Raw genomic sequence first — 12,607 nt, 5'->3', positions numbered from 1 at the left:
GGTTTGGACGATCAAGACATGGCATCTACATCTGATAGTAACTCCTTATCTACCTGTCAACCTGCCACACTGGTGGATACCTCTGGGGTGACAGCGCTGAAAATAGCTCAGCCCAAGTTTCAGAAATGGCTCAAACTACGGGTTTGCGGTCAAGGCACAAGGATTTATAGAACCTGAATCTGAGCAGCAGCTCCTCCTGCCAGGACAATCTCAGCTCCGGTCCTCATCGCGGGAGCAAAGTTTACCTCAAGATCCTATTACCGTATTCCCTGAAGAGGTTGAAGAATTAGACTCTATCGAATTGGGAGGTGCATCTGGTGGCCCAGACGAAGATGATTCTGTTAATCCTGTTCAACTTGACGCCAATTCATTATCGGCCCCTTCCTCTTCTTTCCAAGCTCCATTGACAGCAGCCTCTGTTCTGGAAATGTTTTCAGCTCTTACGCTGGAGATAAGAAAGGGATTTGCTGAGTCTTCCGCTAACCAACTAGAGTTTAAAAATTACTGTGAAACGCTTGATATCAAAATCGAAAGTCTCACTATAAGAACTGGTGTGTTAGAAGAGACTGTTGGCGCTCATTCGGTCTATCTGGACCAGGCGAAAGAGGACATTAAGAAACTTACTAAGGAAGATCTGGCCCTCAGTGAGAGGATGGAGTCCCTTGAGAATAATGCAAGAAGGGGGAACATTCGTATTTTGAATGTTCCAGAAGGGTATGAAGGGTCAGATATTAAACAGTATATTGTCTCTCTATTGAAAGAAGCACTCTCTCTAGAATGCACCTCTGCAGAATTGTCACTGGATATCCAGAGGGTACATAGAGATCCCTTTAAGCTGAATCCACAGAGATATAAAGCACGAAAAATTGTAGTCAATTTTCACACCTATGTACTAAAAGAGCGTATTCTAAACATGGCCTTAAAACAAAAGTCTCTGTCTGGAAAAGACTTTACCTTTTTGATCAGATCGGACCTTTCCCGAATTACGCTTGAAAAGCAATGGGAATTTGGGAGGTGATTGGATGCCTTTAGAAATTTGAGCGCAACAGCCCAGCTAATGTTCCCGGCAGCTCTCAAAATAATGCACAACAACAAGATGTATAACATTAGGTCTGTGCAAGCAGCTGATGAGCTATTAATGGATCTGGGCAAAGGGGGCCGCAAAGTTTAACATTAGGTTCAATATTTAGGTTTAATATTGGACGCCTTCTTTTCAAAATCCTAGCTGCTCCTGTTATATAATCCCTCAGGTTTTCTGTTTGGGAGATCATAAGGTAGTTGCACATATATACATATATGTATCATGTATCCATTACATTATTTAAAAGCGTTATAGGGCCAACAAATTTTTTTTCTTTCGATTTTACTTACTTATTCGTTATTAGTCACTTGAATACTTAGTGATTAGGCTTTCTTGCAGGGGATCAACCGGTGGGGCACTATCTACTGGACATTGTTCCGGTCAGATAATGCTAGGGTTCTTCACGGGGGAGGGGCTCTCACCTTCTGGGTGGGAGTGTTTTTGGGTGGCAAAAATAAAAAAAAGTCCTCATTAACCGAGAAAAATTAAATAAAAGTTTTTGGAATGGTAATTCATATTTTACACTTATTCATTACATTGTTTTAAACATTTTCCTTTGGTATAGCACTAATCACTGCGCCTTTTGCTTAGGAGATGAGTAATGTAGGTTTCCTTTCTTGGAACGTCAATGGCCTCCGCACCAAGTCCCGAGCCAGCAAGATTTTGCAATATTTAAAGGACTCGGATGCGCAGGTCATGGTGTTGCAGGGAACCCACCTTACACAATCTGAACTAGCAGCACTTATTAAGAAGAATAGATGGATTGATTTTTCTGTCTCTACCACCCAAACCTCTCATATAAGAGGTGTCGCCATCATCTTTAAAAGGGGAATTAAAGCTAAATTAATATCACAGGCGGTAGATCCTTCTGGTAGATGGGCCATAGCCTCGGTTCTTTTGGCTGGATTTTCAGTCACAATAGTTGGCTATTATGGTCCGAACCAAGACGACCCCTCTTCGTTGGAATCAATCTTCTTACAGTTTCTTTCTATCTCTGGACCTATAATTTTAGCCGGCGACTTTAATATTGTCCTGGACCCCATCGTGGACCAGTCACCTAATAATAGATCTATGGTCTTGTCTAAAACTAGATCTTTTTTACTAGAGGCTATGAGACTCCATGGGTTTGTGGATGTCTGGCGACTTAGGTCCGGAAACCAACAGGGGGTTTCCTATAGGAATTTTAAATATCACCGTAAGTCAAGGATTGACTATATATTGGTTACCCAAAGATTGGTTGATTCTGTCAAAACGATTGCATATATTCCATCGCATCTTTCAGACCACTCTGCTGTTAAATTGGTGTTAGGTCTCCGTAGTAAAAAAAACTCGACAACGTGGTCTTTTGATCGCTCTCCTCTCACCAATGAAGAAGATATCCTGTACCTTAAGTCAGAGACCCACAATTTCTTCTTGTCTAATAGTGGTACTGCCTCCAACAGAACTATTTGGGACTCGTTTAAGGCAATGTTGAGAGGGCTGATTGTTTCTAGGGTTGCCTTTCGGAAGAAAAGCTATGACGAATCGATCTCCTCTCTAGAATTAGAAATGACTCGTGTTCAACATGAGATTGATCTCAACAGTATAGCCTCGAGGTCTACTCTAGATCCTCTTTACAATCAGCTGGTCGCTTTAAAGGGAAGCTTGGCATCGATCTTAAACCTAAGGGTCCAACAGAGATGGGAGGCCAGTAAGCTGGCCCATTTTGAGTATAGTGAAGGTGCAGGCAAATTACTGGCTTGGAAGACCAAAGTAGATCAGGTCCGGAATAACATTGCACCCATTAAAGTATGTAATATCAAGATCTCTTCAGATGATGAGATTAGGAAGGCATTTAGAGAATTTTTCCAGCAAATTTATCAAGAGGACAGAGTGGTATCAGCTGAATCTGCTAAAGTTTGGCTGAATAAAATAACTCTGCCCTCCTTTTCTCCTAAACAATCCCAATATTTGGATAAGCCAATTACTGAAAGTGAGGTAACATCTGCCATTAAGAGATCTAAGAAGGGAAAGGCGTCGGGACCGGATGGCCTACCAGCTGAGTTATATAAGATGTTGGACTCAGAGATTACTCCTTTTCTTACTAATCTCTTTAATCAAATACTCCTAGAAGGAATGGCCCCTCCATCATCTTGGGATAATGCCTCTATCACGCTCATTTTAAAATCGGGCAAGCCTAAGGAAGAGTGTGGGTCGTATAGGCCAATTTCCATCCTGAACGTGGACTACAAAATATTTACCACAGTTCTATCTTCAAGATTGGCCGATATTGCACCTTCTGTCCTTCATTCGGATCAAAAGGGGTTCCTGAAGGGTAGACCACTATATGAACTGACTTATGATCTAATTGGCGCCATAGATATTGCAACATCCTATAATCTTTCACTGGCGGCCCTTACATTAGACGCAACCAAGGCTTTCGACAGGGTCAACTGGGTGTACCTGTCGGAGGCCCTGGCCAGGTTTGGCGTCGGAGACCGCTTCCGCAGAGTAATTAGCTTGTTGTACAGTAATCCCTCTGCTGCCCTACTTGTTAATGGCGATCTATCGTGCCCTTTCTCTATCACTAGGGGAACACGACAGGGGTGTCCGCTTTCCCCTTTGCTCTTCGACTTTTATATTGAGCCTTTTGCTCAATATCTAAGGGAGGCGGTCTCTATTAAACCTTTTTTCTATCAGGGTTGGAAGAGGAAAGTGGCATTATATGCCGACGATGTGCTTATTCTAACATCAGAAGCCGCTACGGCTCTCCCTGCTATTGTGCAGCTGGCTCAAGCTTTTGGACAGGTATCTGGCTATGAAATAAATACAGCCAAAACTGAAATACTTGTTTGGAATGATGTGATTCCTCCAACGTATCTCCAACCGGGCACTTCAATGAGATACCTAGGTTTGACAATAGTTAAAGATATTGACAAAATAGTCCAAGTTAATTTGGCCACAGTATTTAAAGATTGCCGTAAGCTTCTCCAATCTTGGTCACACCTCCTTTTGTCATTAATAGGTAGGGTTAATCTTGTCAAAATGTCTATTCTCCCAAAGGTTTCTTTTTTGTTTAATACCATTCCCTTATATTTTGATCCAAAAACTTTAGCCAAATTCCAATCAAATATTTCTTCTTTTATCTGGAATAACCATCTTCCACGGATCGCCTGGAAAAAACTAAGACGGCGACGTGATAAGGGTGGTTTGACAACCCCAGATATAACATTTTACGCTTGGGGCTTTCAACTATCCCACTCATGAATGCTATTGAAGGGTCCCGTAGCCTTGGGGGTGGGTCTTATGTATACAGCTATGTTGGAGGGGGAAAAAATTGGCCATTCTGGTTTTCTTTTTAAGTTTGGAAATCCTAAGTTTTAAAAAAAAGTTAAACTGAAGACTCTACAAGGTTTTGCTAGAACATGGGCTGAAATCATGAAAGGTATAAAAATAAATTACTTCTGTGAGAAAACTCCTCTGTGGGATTTACCAGAAAATCCTGCCTGGCTGGATGACGCCTTAGCAATCCCACTGAGAGGGGCAGGTTTGGAAGTTTGGGGCGACCTCTTCTATGAGGGAGATCTACTTTCGTGGGAACATTTGCAAGCTAAGGTTGGCTCTAACTTCTCCCGTTTCAAATACATACAGATCCACAGTTGGACGGCGGCTTATAATGTATCTTCTGCCAATAAGAATAAATCAAAGCTTGGAGGTCACAGCCCATTGATTACTGACTTATTAAACAGCGGTCCAGCCAGGAAAGAAATATCTAAATGGTATAATTTTATCCTCGAGGAGTCAGATGGAGACTTCGTTTTGCCAGACTCTCTATGGGGTTCTGTGATGATGGATTCTGATTTACAAACTCTTTGGAAGTCCTCTTTCGAGCTTTTGTGGAGTATTGTCAAGCCGTCTTGGCTGCGGAGAAATCACCTTTTTCCCTGCATAGGGCGTATTATTTCCCTCTAAGACTTTCTAAATTTACAGCTGACCAGTCAGTGTCTTGTACTAAATGTGATCTGATTGCTGCCTCGGATACGCATATGTTTTTTGAATGTCCTGCTTTAACTACGTTATGGCAGAATATTAGCAATTCCCTTACAGAATCTTTAGGAAGACCTGTGATAATGGACCTGTCTCTAATAATATTTGGAATCTTAGATGGTGTACAATACCCACTCAGGTGTTAAATTTTTTACTCCGTCCTGCTTGCAAGAAGAGAGATCTGCAGGAAATGGAAGGACCCTCTTCCTCCCTCTTTCAGGGATTGGCAAAACTTAGTATTGCAGACTTCACTCACTGACCTGGCTAGATCTGGTAATCACAGTAAAAGAGCTTTTTGGTATTTATTCTCATGGCTTCAGTGATTTACTCGGGTTTTTTTTTTTCCCCGAGTCCAATGATTGATTTCCTAGGGTGCTTTAAAAAAAATGTTGTACCCATGGAACAGCCGATATCCGGTTCATGCCCGGCCCCCTTTTTGGCTATCAAAACCACTCCAAGGTTCGCCATATGTTGGCGTATTAATGACTTGGTGCCTCTTTGGAATACGGTGGAGAGCTGAGGGACATGCGGCCCCTACAAGAATTGTATCCCTTCCAGTTGTTTGGTTACACTGAGACAGCTATTTTCCACCAACCCTTTTGGCACTTTGTCTACATGGAGGTTATGAGGACATAAAAAAAAACAAACAAAAAAAAACCAAAACATAATATATATATTTTCAAGCAGCACGGCATGCCATGCTTTTTTTAAAAGCAGTGCGGCACACTGCAGTTTATTTGACTTTTTTCAACCATGCATTATCTTATATTTTAATTTCAGTAGCGTGGCACGCCGCGCTTTAACTTCAATAAAAGCGGCCGCACCTTTCTTCTGCCAAACTCGCTGAACTTAATCTAAGTGTACCATTTCAGTGCTTACAGCAGGGGACGTGTCCTCCAGCTGGAGCTGGGGTGTTTAGTGTCCCTTCTACTTGAGGCTTTGGCTTCTGTTTCTGCTTGTTGCTGCTGTGTTCAGAGTTGCCTACTCGAGTTGGCTGCATCAGACGGAAGTCAAAGCAGGTCACTCTTTCTTTAGCCGCGCACAATCTTATGTTTTAATTCCAGCTGCGCGGCATGCCACGCTTCAACTTCAACAACAGCGGCCACACCTTTCTTCTGTGCGTCATGTCCAACTTAATCTAAGGTACCTTTTCCAGTGTTTACAGGTAGGGCTGTGTCCTGTCATTTACAATTTACATGTTCTTTTTGGTACAGTCCCTTAGAACAAAAAACCTTTGCCAAAAATGTTCTTCTCTGACCTAAAAGGTTTTATATTTGGTGGCTAGGCACATATGCTGGTGGAAAGCCCTTTGTACCACTGAAACTTTTTCAGTGCTCTACTGAGACAGGCTGGGTCTCTGTGCTTGACCTTTATTAATACCTTAAATTCTGTCAGTTTTGTATAAAGAAAGATTTTACGTCTTACATTTTTTACATTTCTATATGCTTCCTTACCAGATAAAAACTTGCACAATTTGATGTCAAGCTTGCTTTGCTCTCTTGTATGTACTTTTACTCAGAACCGCATTAAATGACTTTTGGGGATCTCTGAACTAAGCTAAGTGGCTGCTTAAGTCAACATTGCCAGGTGGAAACTGTTGTGAATCGCCTATTACTGACTTCTGCATTTACCTCAAATTAATTCCATCATAAGGTAACATTCCACTATGACCAAGACCGCATCTATGGCATTATACAGTTATGTAACTGACAAGAATCTCTGATTCTTCATCACTATGCTCGAAAGGCTTCTTGCTGTAGAATTGCTAAGTTGGACTACAATGTTTTCCAGCCTGTTTGACCAGGCTCTCAATTGTTGTGTGGGGTTTTGCTCTTTCTTTCTTGTTCTTATTTCTGGTGGAATTTCCCATAAGGTTAACCAGCATTTGCAACCTAATAGGTCTCGCATTAATGAAAGTTTGAGCTATTGGCATTGCAAATAATAATGTTTGTTAGATTTATGTTTTTGTTACAAAATATCCCAGCAGTAGCCTAAGTAAGGGTGCAGTACTTTATGTGGCTAATAGAGGTCCCTTTACAACTCTGCAGAGACACCTAGTAAATGCCTATGGTACTGCACCCTTTTCTTGCTTTATGCATATTATTTTTTTACTTATGCTACTGCTGGGATGTTTTTTACCCCACATAAAATCTAAAAAACATTATCATTTGCAACGCCAATACCTCAAACTTCCAGTAATTCGAGACCTATTGTATTGCAAATGCTTATTGTGCATTGCTATGAGATGCTTTTTGGATTACTATGCATAGAACATTTGTGTCGTAACAGTTTTTGCCATCTTTAAATACATTCAGACGGAGTACCAAGTTACCAATCATATATACTCATTTATATTCCAAAGTTGTTGACATACATTGCACAGAAGGCAGTGGTTTAAACCCTGTATTTCAAAGGGATATGATATTATTTTTGGATATCACATACATAATGTCTGTGAAATACGTTTTACCTAGGTATTCCTTTTAAACAGCAGCTTCAAAAACGTTTAGACATAATTTTTAACAGAGCAAAACATGTATTTTTTCTAAAAACACTTCTGTTTTAAATACATAATTAAATCCGTTCCGCTGGACACAAGCAGGCACTGTGGACAGTAAAGCACTAACTTTCAGCAATCATTTCACCAAAATAAAGATGTAATATATAAAAGAGATGCGTAATGTGTAATATTTTCCTGTGTTCTGTGTTTTGTGACAGTTCCAGACTCCTTGACCTTTGCCCCTTGGTTTACGATCTCAGGGGTAACCCGTTGATAATAATATGGGACTATAATACAAGGTTGTACTGTATTGCTCAAACAGGCTAGGTGTGAGACATTTGATTCATTTACACATGTTCAACTACTCTTCCTCAGTTGCTTTCTGTTTAAACGGATATATTTACAATGTCGATGTCAGCATTTATTATTTCTGCAAGAAACAGACCAGGGATTATTAGATGGATAACACCAACGCGGTTGATGCATTGATCATATCTTCCTACAACACCAAAGACATTCATTCATAAGGCTTCGCAGAAAGTGAATTACTAGAGACCACGTGGAAAGGATGAATACATATACAGGTGTACGAAGTTGTGTACATCACATACTTTAAACCAATTACACAGTAGAAACCTGACTTGCATGAATTGTGGCAAGATGAATATACATTTCTCCTTCCCACTTTTAACTCTGAGCAGAAATCAGGTTTCTGAAGAACGGTACAGTCTGATCCAACTAATCTGTCCTCGCCTATCCAGTTTCATTGATATATGTACTGTAACAGCTACCTGATAATCTTTTCACATCCATGTAACCTAATTGGTTCATCCTTGATGGTCTAATTTATGGACCAGAACACATTTTATTCAGCGTTTGCTATGTAAGTGTGACTGCAATAGATTCCCATCTCCCCTTTCTTGTCTCTCCCTCCTCCCAGAGTTGAGCCAGATTGAGAGCTCACAGTAAAAGGAACCTGATCTAGATATCAAGCAGGTTTCCTGCTTGGCAACACACTGCGTTTTGGAACATTAGTAGTCCGTCCATTAAGAATAGGTTTTGGGAAAGTAGAGCTTTGTAATTGTTAGTATTTATCTGTAAGCCGACCATTAACGGTGTCCGGAGGTTGCACTTAAACAGAGCTAAAAAGATTTAGCTCTATAGGTGGTGGCCTATACTTACAGTACAGAAGGTGTAGATGAGGAGTTGGACAGATTAAGAAAAGTTGCAGACAAGAAAAGAAAGTCCATGATTCACGCTACTTTATGGAGATGTGTGGTATGTGACTAGATCTTCAAATCGTTCTTTGTGGCTTATGATGTCTTTTGAAGATAGGGAGATGGTTTCCTTAACATTGGAAAACAGTTCATTCCAGTGGTGAAGTGAAAGAGAGAAAGAAGTTCCTAATCTTTATTGTGCAGTCAGTAGGGATTTAAGGAGGTTTAAGTGAGAGAGGACGAGAGCAACTGGTAGCATAGTGTGAGATGGTCAGAGCTAGTTAAGGATTGACCACTGCCTACTACCTGTAACCCAATAAACTTTTTTCAAAATTCACATGGGGAAAGGGGTTCCCTTTGCGATTGGGTTACCACCTCCTTTGAAGAGTCTGTAACCTTTTAATGGTATGCAACCAAAATAACTGTTGCAAACCATTAATAAATTGCACTGTGAACTGAAATTAGGAAGGGACACCTGAAACACGCCTCTTCCAAATTGATATTCATTATGGATTTCTAAACATATTTTGCGATTCAGTAAAATTTTATCAAATCACAAAATCAGTTTTGTACATAGTAAAAAGCCATTTGGTGGTCACCAATGTGACGATTTAGGGAATTGCAGGGTTTGAATCTACTGAATTGCTCAGTAAATAATGCTTGATAATACATTAGTACAGATTGTCAAAGACTTATTTATGCCTTGGTAGATGGCCCACTGTCCTGCCAGGGGGATGGAGGTCATTTAGAGATCCCTGCCTACCAGTTGGGTTACTGGTTGAGGGAGTAAAACGCTACACAAGCAGCAACCGCAATCCTTGTCAGGGTGAAGTCAAAAGTAAACTCTATGTTAGCCTGTGCTCAACCCTCTGGTAGCTTGCCACACAAGCAGTCAGGCTTAACTTAGAGGCAATGTGTGAAGTTATTATGCAGCACCTTAAACAGTAATAAAGTGAAACACAACACAAGAAGAATTCCACACCAACAAAGAATAGAGTAAAATGTAATAAATAATTTAAGACCAGAATGACAAAAATCCAATCAGTAGAAACGGAGATATACAACTTTTGAGATTCAAGTGAGATTAGCACCAAAAAGCACAAAGCGCCGACTGTGGTTATCTAGTTCCGCCAGTCTGGTACAAAGTCACAAGTTAAGTCTGATTACGATAGATCGTGGGACAAAATTATGCCCACTGAACAAGAGTACCTTAAATCCTGGTTATGGTGTCCAGCGTCGAGGATGTGTCGTACAGCAGTGATTCCTAGGAGCTGCGAAGATGCAATGCGAGGTCAAGCATTGTCATCGAGGATTCTGCTGACATGTGGCTTGCGGTGCAAAGTCCTGCATCGAGTTGCGTCGCACACTGGTTGGTTCCAAAGAAGATTCGAGGTTTGCGATGCATAGTCGATGAGGGCTTGTGTTGCAAAGGCCAGCTTTGAGGATGCATCACACAGGAGCATTTAATGGAAGGCTGTGATGATGCAAAGGCCTGCGCTGGAGATGAACCATGCAACGGTCCGAAGCAGATTGTGGTGAGGTGATGCGTTGAGCAGTGACTCCAATGCAGAGTTTGCGGTAGGCAATGCATTGGGCTGCTGCGCCAATGCATTGGTTCTGCTGGGACCACAGTTGGGGCTGGTAAAGCACCTTCAGGCCCACTTCCAAGGGTTCAGGAGTGGGGTGGCACCATTTTAGAGTGTATGACTCACAGCAGGCAGAGTCCGGGTGCTGGATAGAATATGGAGGAAGCCTGTTCTGTCCCTGGGGCTTCTGATCTGGAGGCCAGCCACCTAGACCTTGGAGTCACTCTGGTGGTCCTGGGTTCAATATAAAAGTCCAGTCATTTATTCAGGCAAGACAGCTGCAGGGCCACACAGCAGGGAAGCAGAGTGCATTCCTTCTAGCAGAAGAGCATCTCACCAGTCCTTCTTCTGAGTCTTCCACAGGTCGAGATGTGCACTGAAGAGTTAAGGTCTGAGGTCCAATATTTATATCTGATGCCTACTTAGAAGTAGAAGACTTTTCTAGAGGTTTCCACTATCCAGAGGTGCTTGGAATTTTCTTCCTCCCTGCTCTGGGCCCAGATTGTTTGGGGTCACAATAGACAAATGTCAAACCCTTTGTGAGAGTGCCCAGGCAGGTTCTTTGTGATCTGCAAGTATGGTAAGTGACAGCTTCTCCCCCTCGTTTACTCAGAGTGACCCATCTTGCCACCTAGCTTCTCTTTGTCTCACTGTCTGGAAGCAATAAACAAAGACCAACTTCCAACTCCACCTAGTCATGTGAGCCAGAATACAGGCAGAAGACACCAAATGGTTGGAGCAAGAAATTGCCAACTTTCTGAAAGTGGTATTTTCAGAATTGTGACTGAAAATCCAACTTTACCATTAAAGAAGACTTTTAATTACAATTCTTTTGGCACCAAACTTGTCCTGCCACCTGCTCCAAATTGAAAGTTATCTCTTATAAAGTTTAATAAGGTAACCCAATGTTATCCTGTGGGAAAGGTAGGTCTTGCAGTAGTGAATAGCGAATTTAAGAGTTTTTCCCTGCCAGGACATATTTAAGCGAAAAGTACATGTTCAACTTTTTAAATACTCTGCACCCTGCTCTCAGGGCTACGTAGGACGTACCTTATGGGTGACATATATATTAAAAAGGAAGATTTGGGCCTGGCTAAAGGTTTGTATTGATAAATAAACAAGAAGAATCCTACTACCAGTGTGAAACAGAAAGGGGAGCACTCAGTGTTGTGTAAAATACCCCTCACACACCAACAGGCCCCTTGGTGTCATGCTTCATCATCGGGGTCTTCGCACCCCGCTAGAGGGATGCGGCACGCTGCGACCTACGACTACGCGGGAGCGTTGACAAATTTAGACTATGTGTGGTGTGTGTTGAGTGTGAGTGAAAAGAGGATTAAATGTGAGTGGGAGATGTGGTGAGAAAATTAAAAAGTACCTGGCTAGTGGGTAAAATGAAAAAAACTTTATTTCGTACCCCTAGCTGGTGCTATTAAAAGGTGTGCAAAGAAAACGAGGTTTTTTGTCTTAATTAGGGACAGAACCTCTGGTGTGCGTCGACATGTTTCGGTACGTGTGTACCTTCTTCAGGACGGGGCACAACTTCCCAACCCTACTCACGTTTTTCTAAAGAAAGGGGGCGATTATTTTACTAAAAAAGTGAAATCACTCATTTAAAGTTGGCTACAATGTGCCTACAGCGGTTCTCTGGATCATGTATTTACATGTCCTGAAAAAAAGAAAAAACCATTAGGTTTGGTTACCATATGGTATTGGCTCAGACAGGTGCAGTCACCTGGAGCCCCAAACAGTTAAACAACCTGTAAAGGAAAAGACATACTAAACACACAACACATAAGACACAATTAGGTTTTTTGTACTTATTGTTTTTTTGGACATACTCGTGGTCTTTGATGTCTACTGCATCATGAGCAAGTCCTGAGCATCAAGGTAGGTAGGTGGATCCACAATCTATAAGGATAGAGAGGTGGACTCAGTGCTGTTGCTTTTATTCACTTCTTACCTCCTCCATACACCTAGAGAGGCTGGATTCTGTTGAAAAAGAATACTCACGAAATCCGCCTATATTGGCCTCCTTCTACCACCCTGTGCTGCTCCGCCGTGAATGAAATGCGGACGAGTTCGGTGGTATATAAAGGGAGACAGGATGTGTTCCAATTGGTTAATTGTCGGAAATACCAGGGACCATGTATGAAGAATCCTTATTTTTCGCCTCTGTACATGTGATCTAATCACA

At 41.6% G+C, this 12,607-nt stretch overlaps 1 protein-coding gene across 4 annotated transcripts in view; it reads left to right on the top strand.

Annotated features, from left to right (window-relative positions):
• The window catches only part of LOC147747627 (putative oxidoreductase ZK1290.5), a 775,562-nt gene that overhangs the window by 217,080 nt on the left and 545,875 nt on the right, over positions 1–12,607 (top strand). The gene's annotated exons all lie outside the window — the stretch shown is intronic.

This window comes from Lissotriton vulgaris, chromosome 1_1, assembly GCF_964263255.1.
Source record: "Lissotriton vulgaris chromosome 1_1, aLisVul1.2, whole genome shotgun sequence".
Taxonomy (NCBI): domain Eukaryota; kingdom Metazoa; phylum Chordata; class Amphibia; order Caudata; family Salamandridae; genus Lissotriton; species Lissotriton vulgaris.
Note: the sequence above shows the minus strand (reverse complement) of the source record. Positions and strands in the feature narration are given on the sequence as shown.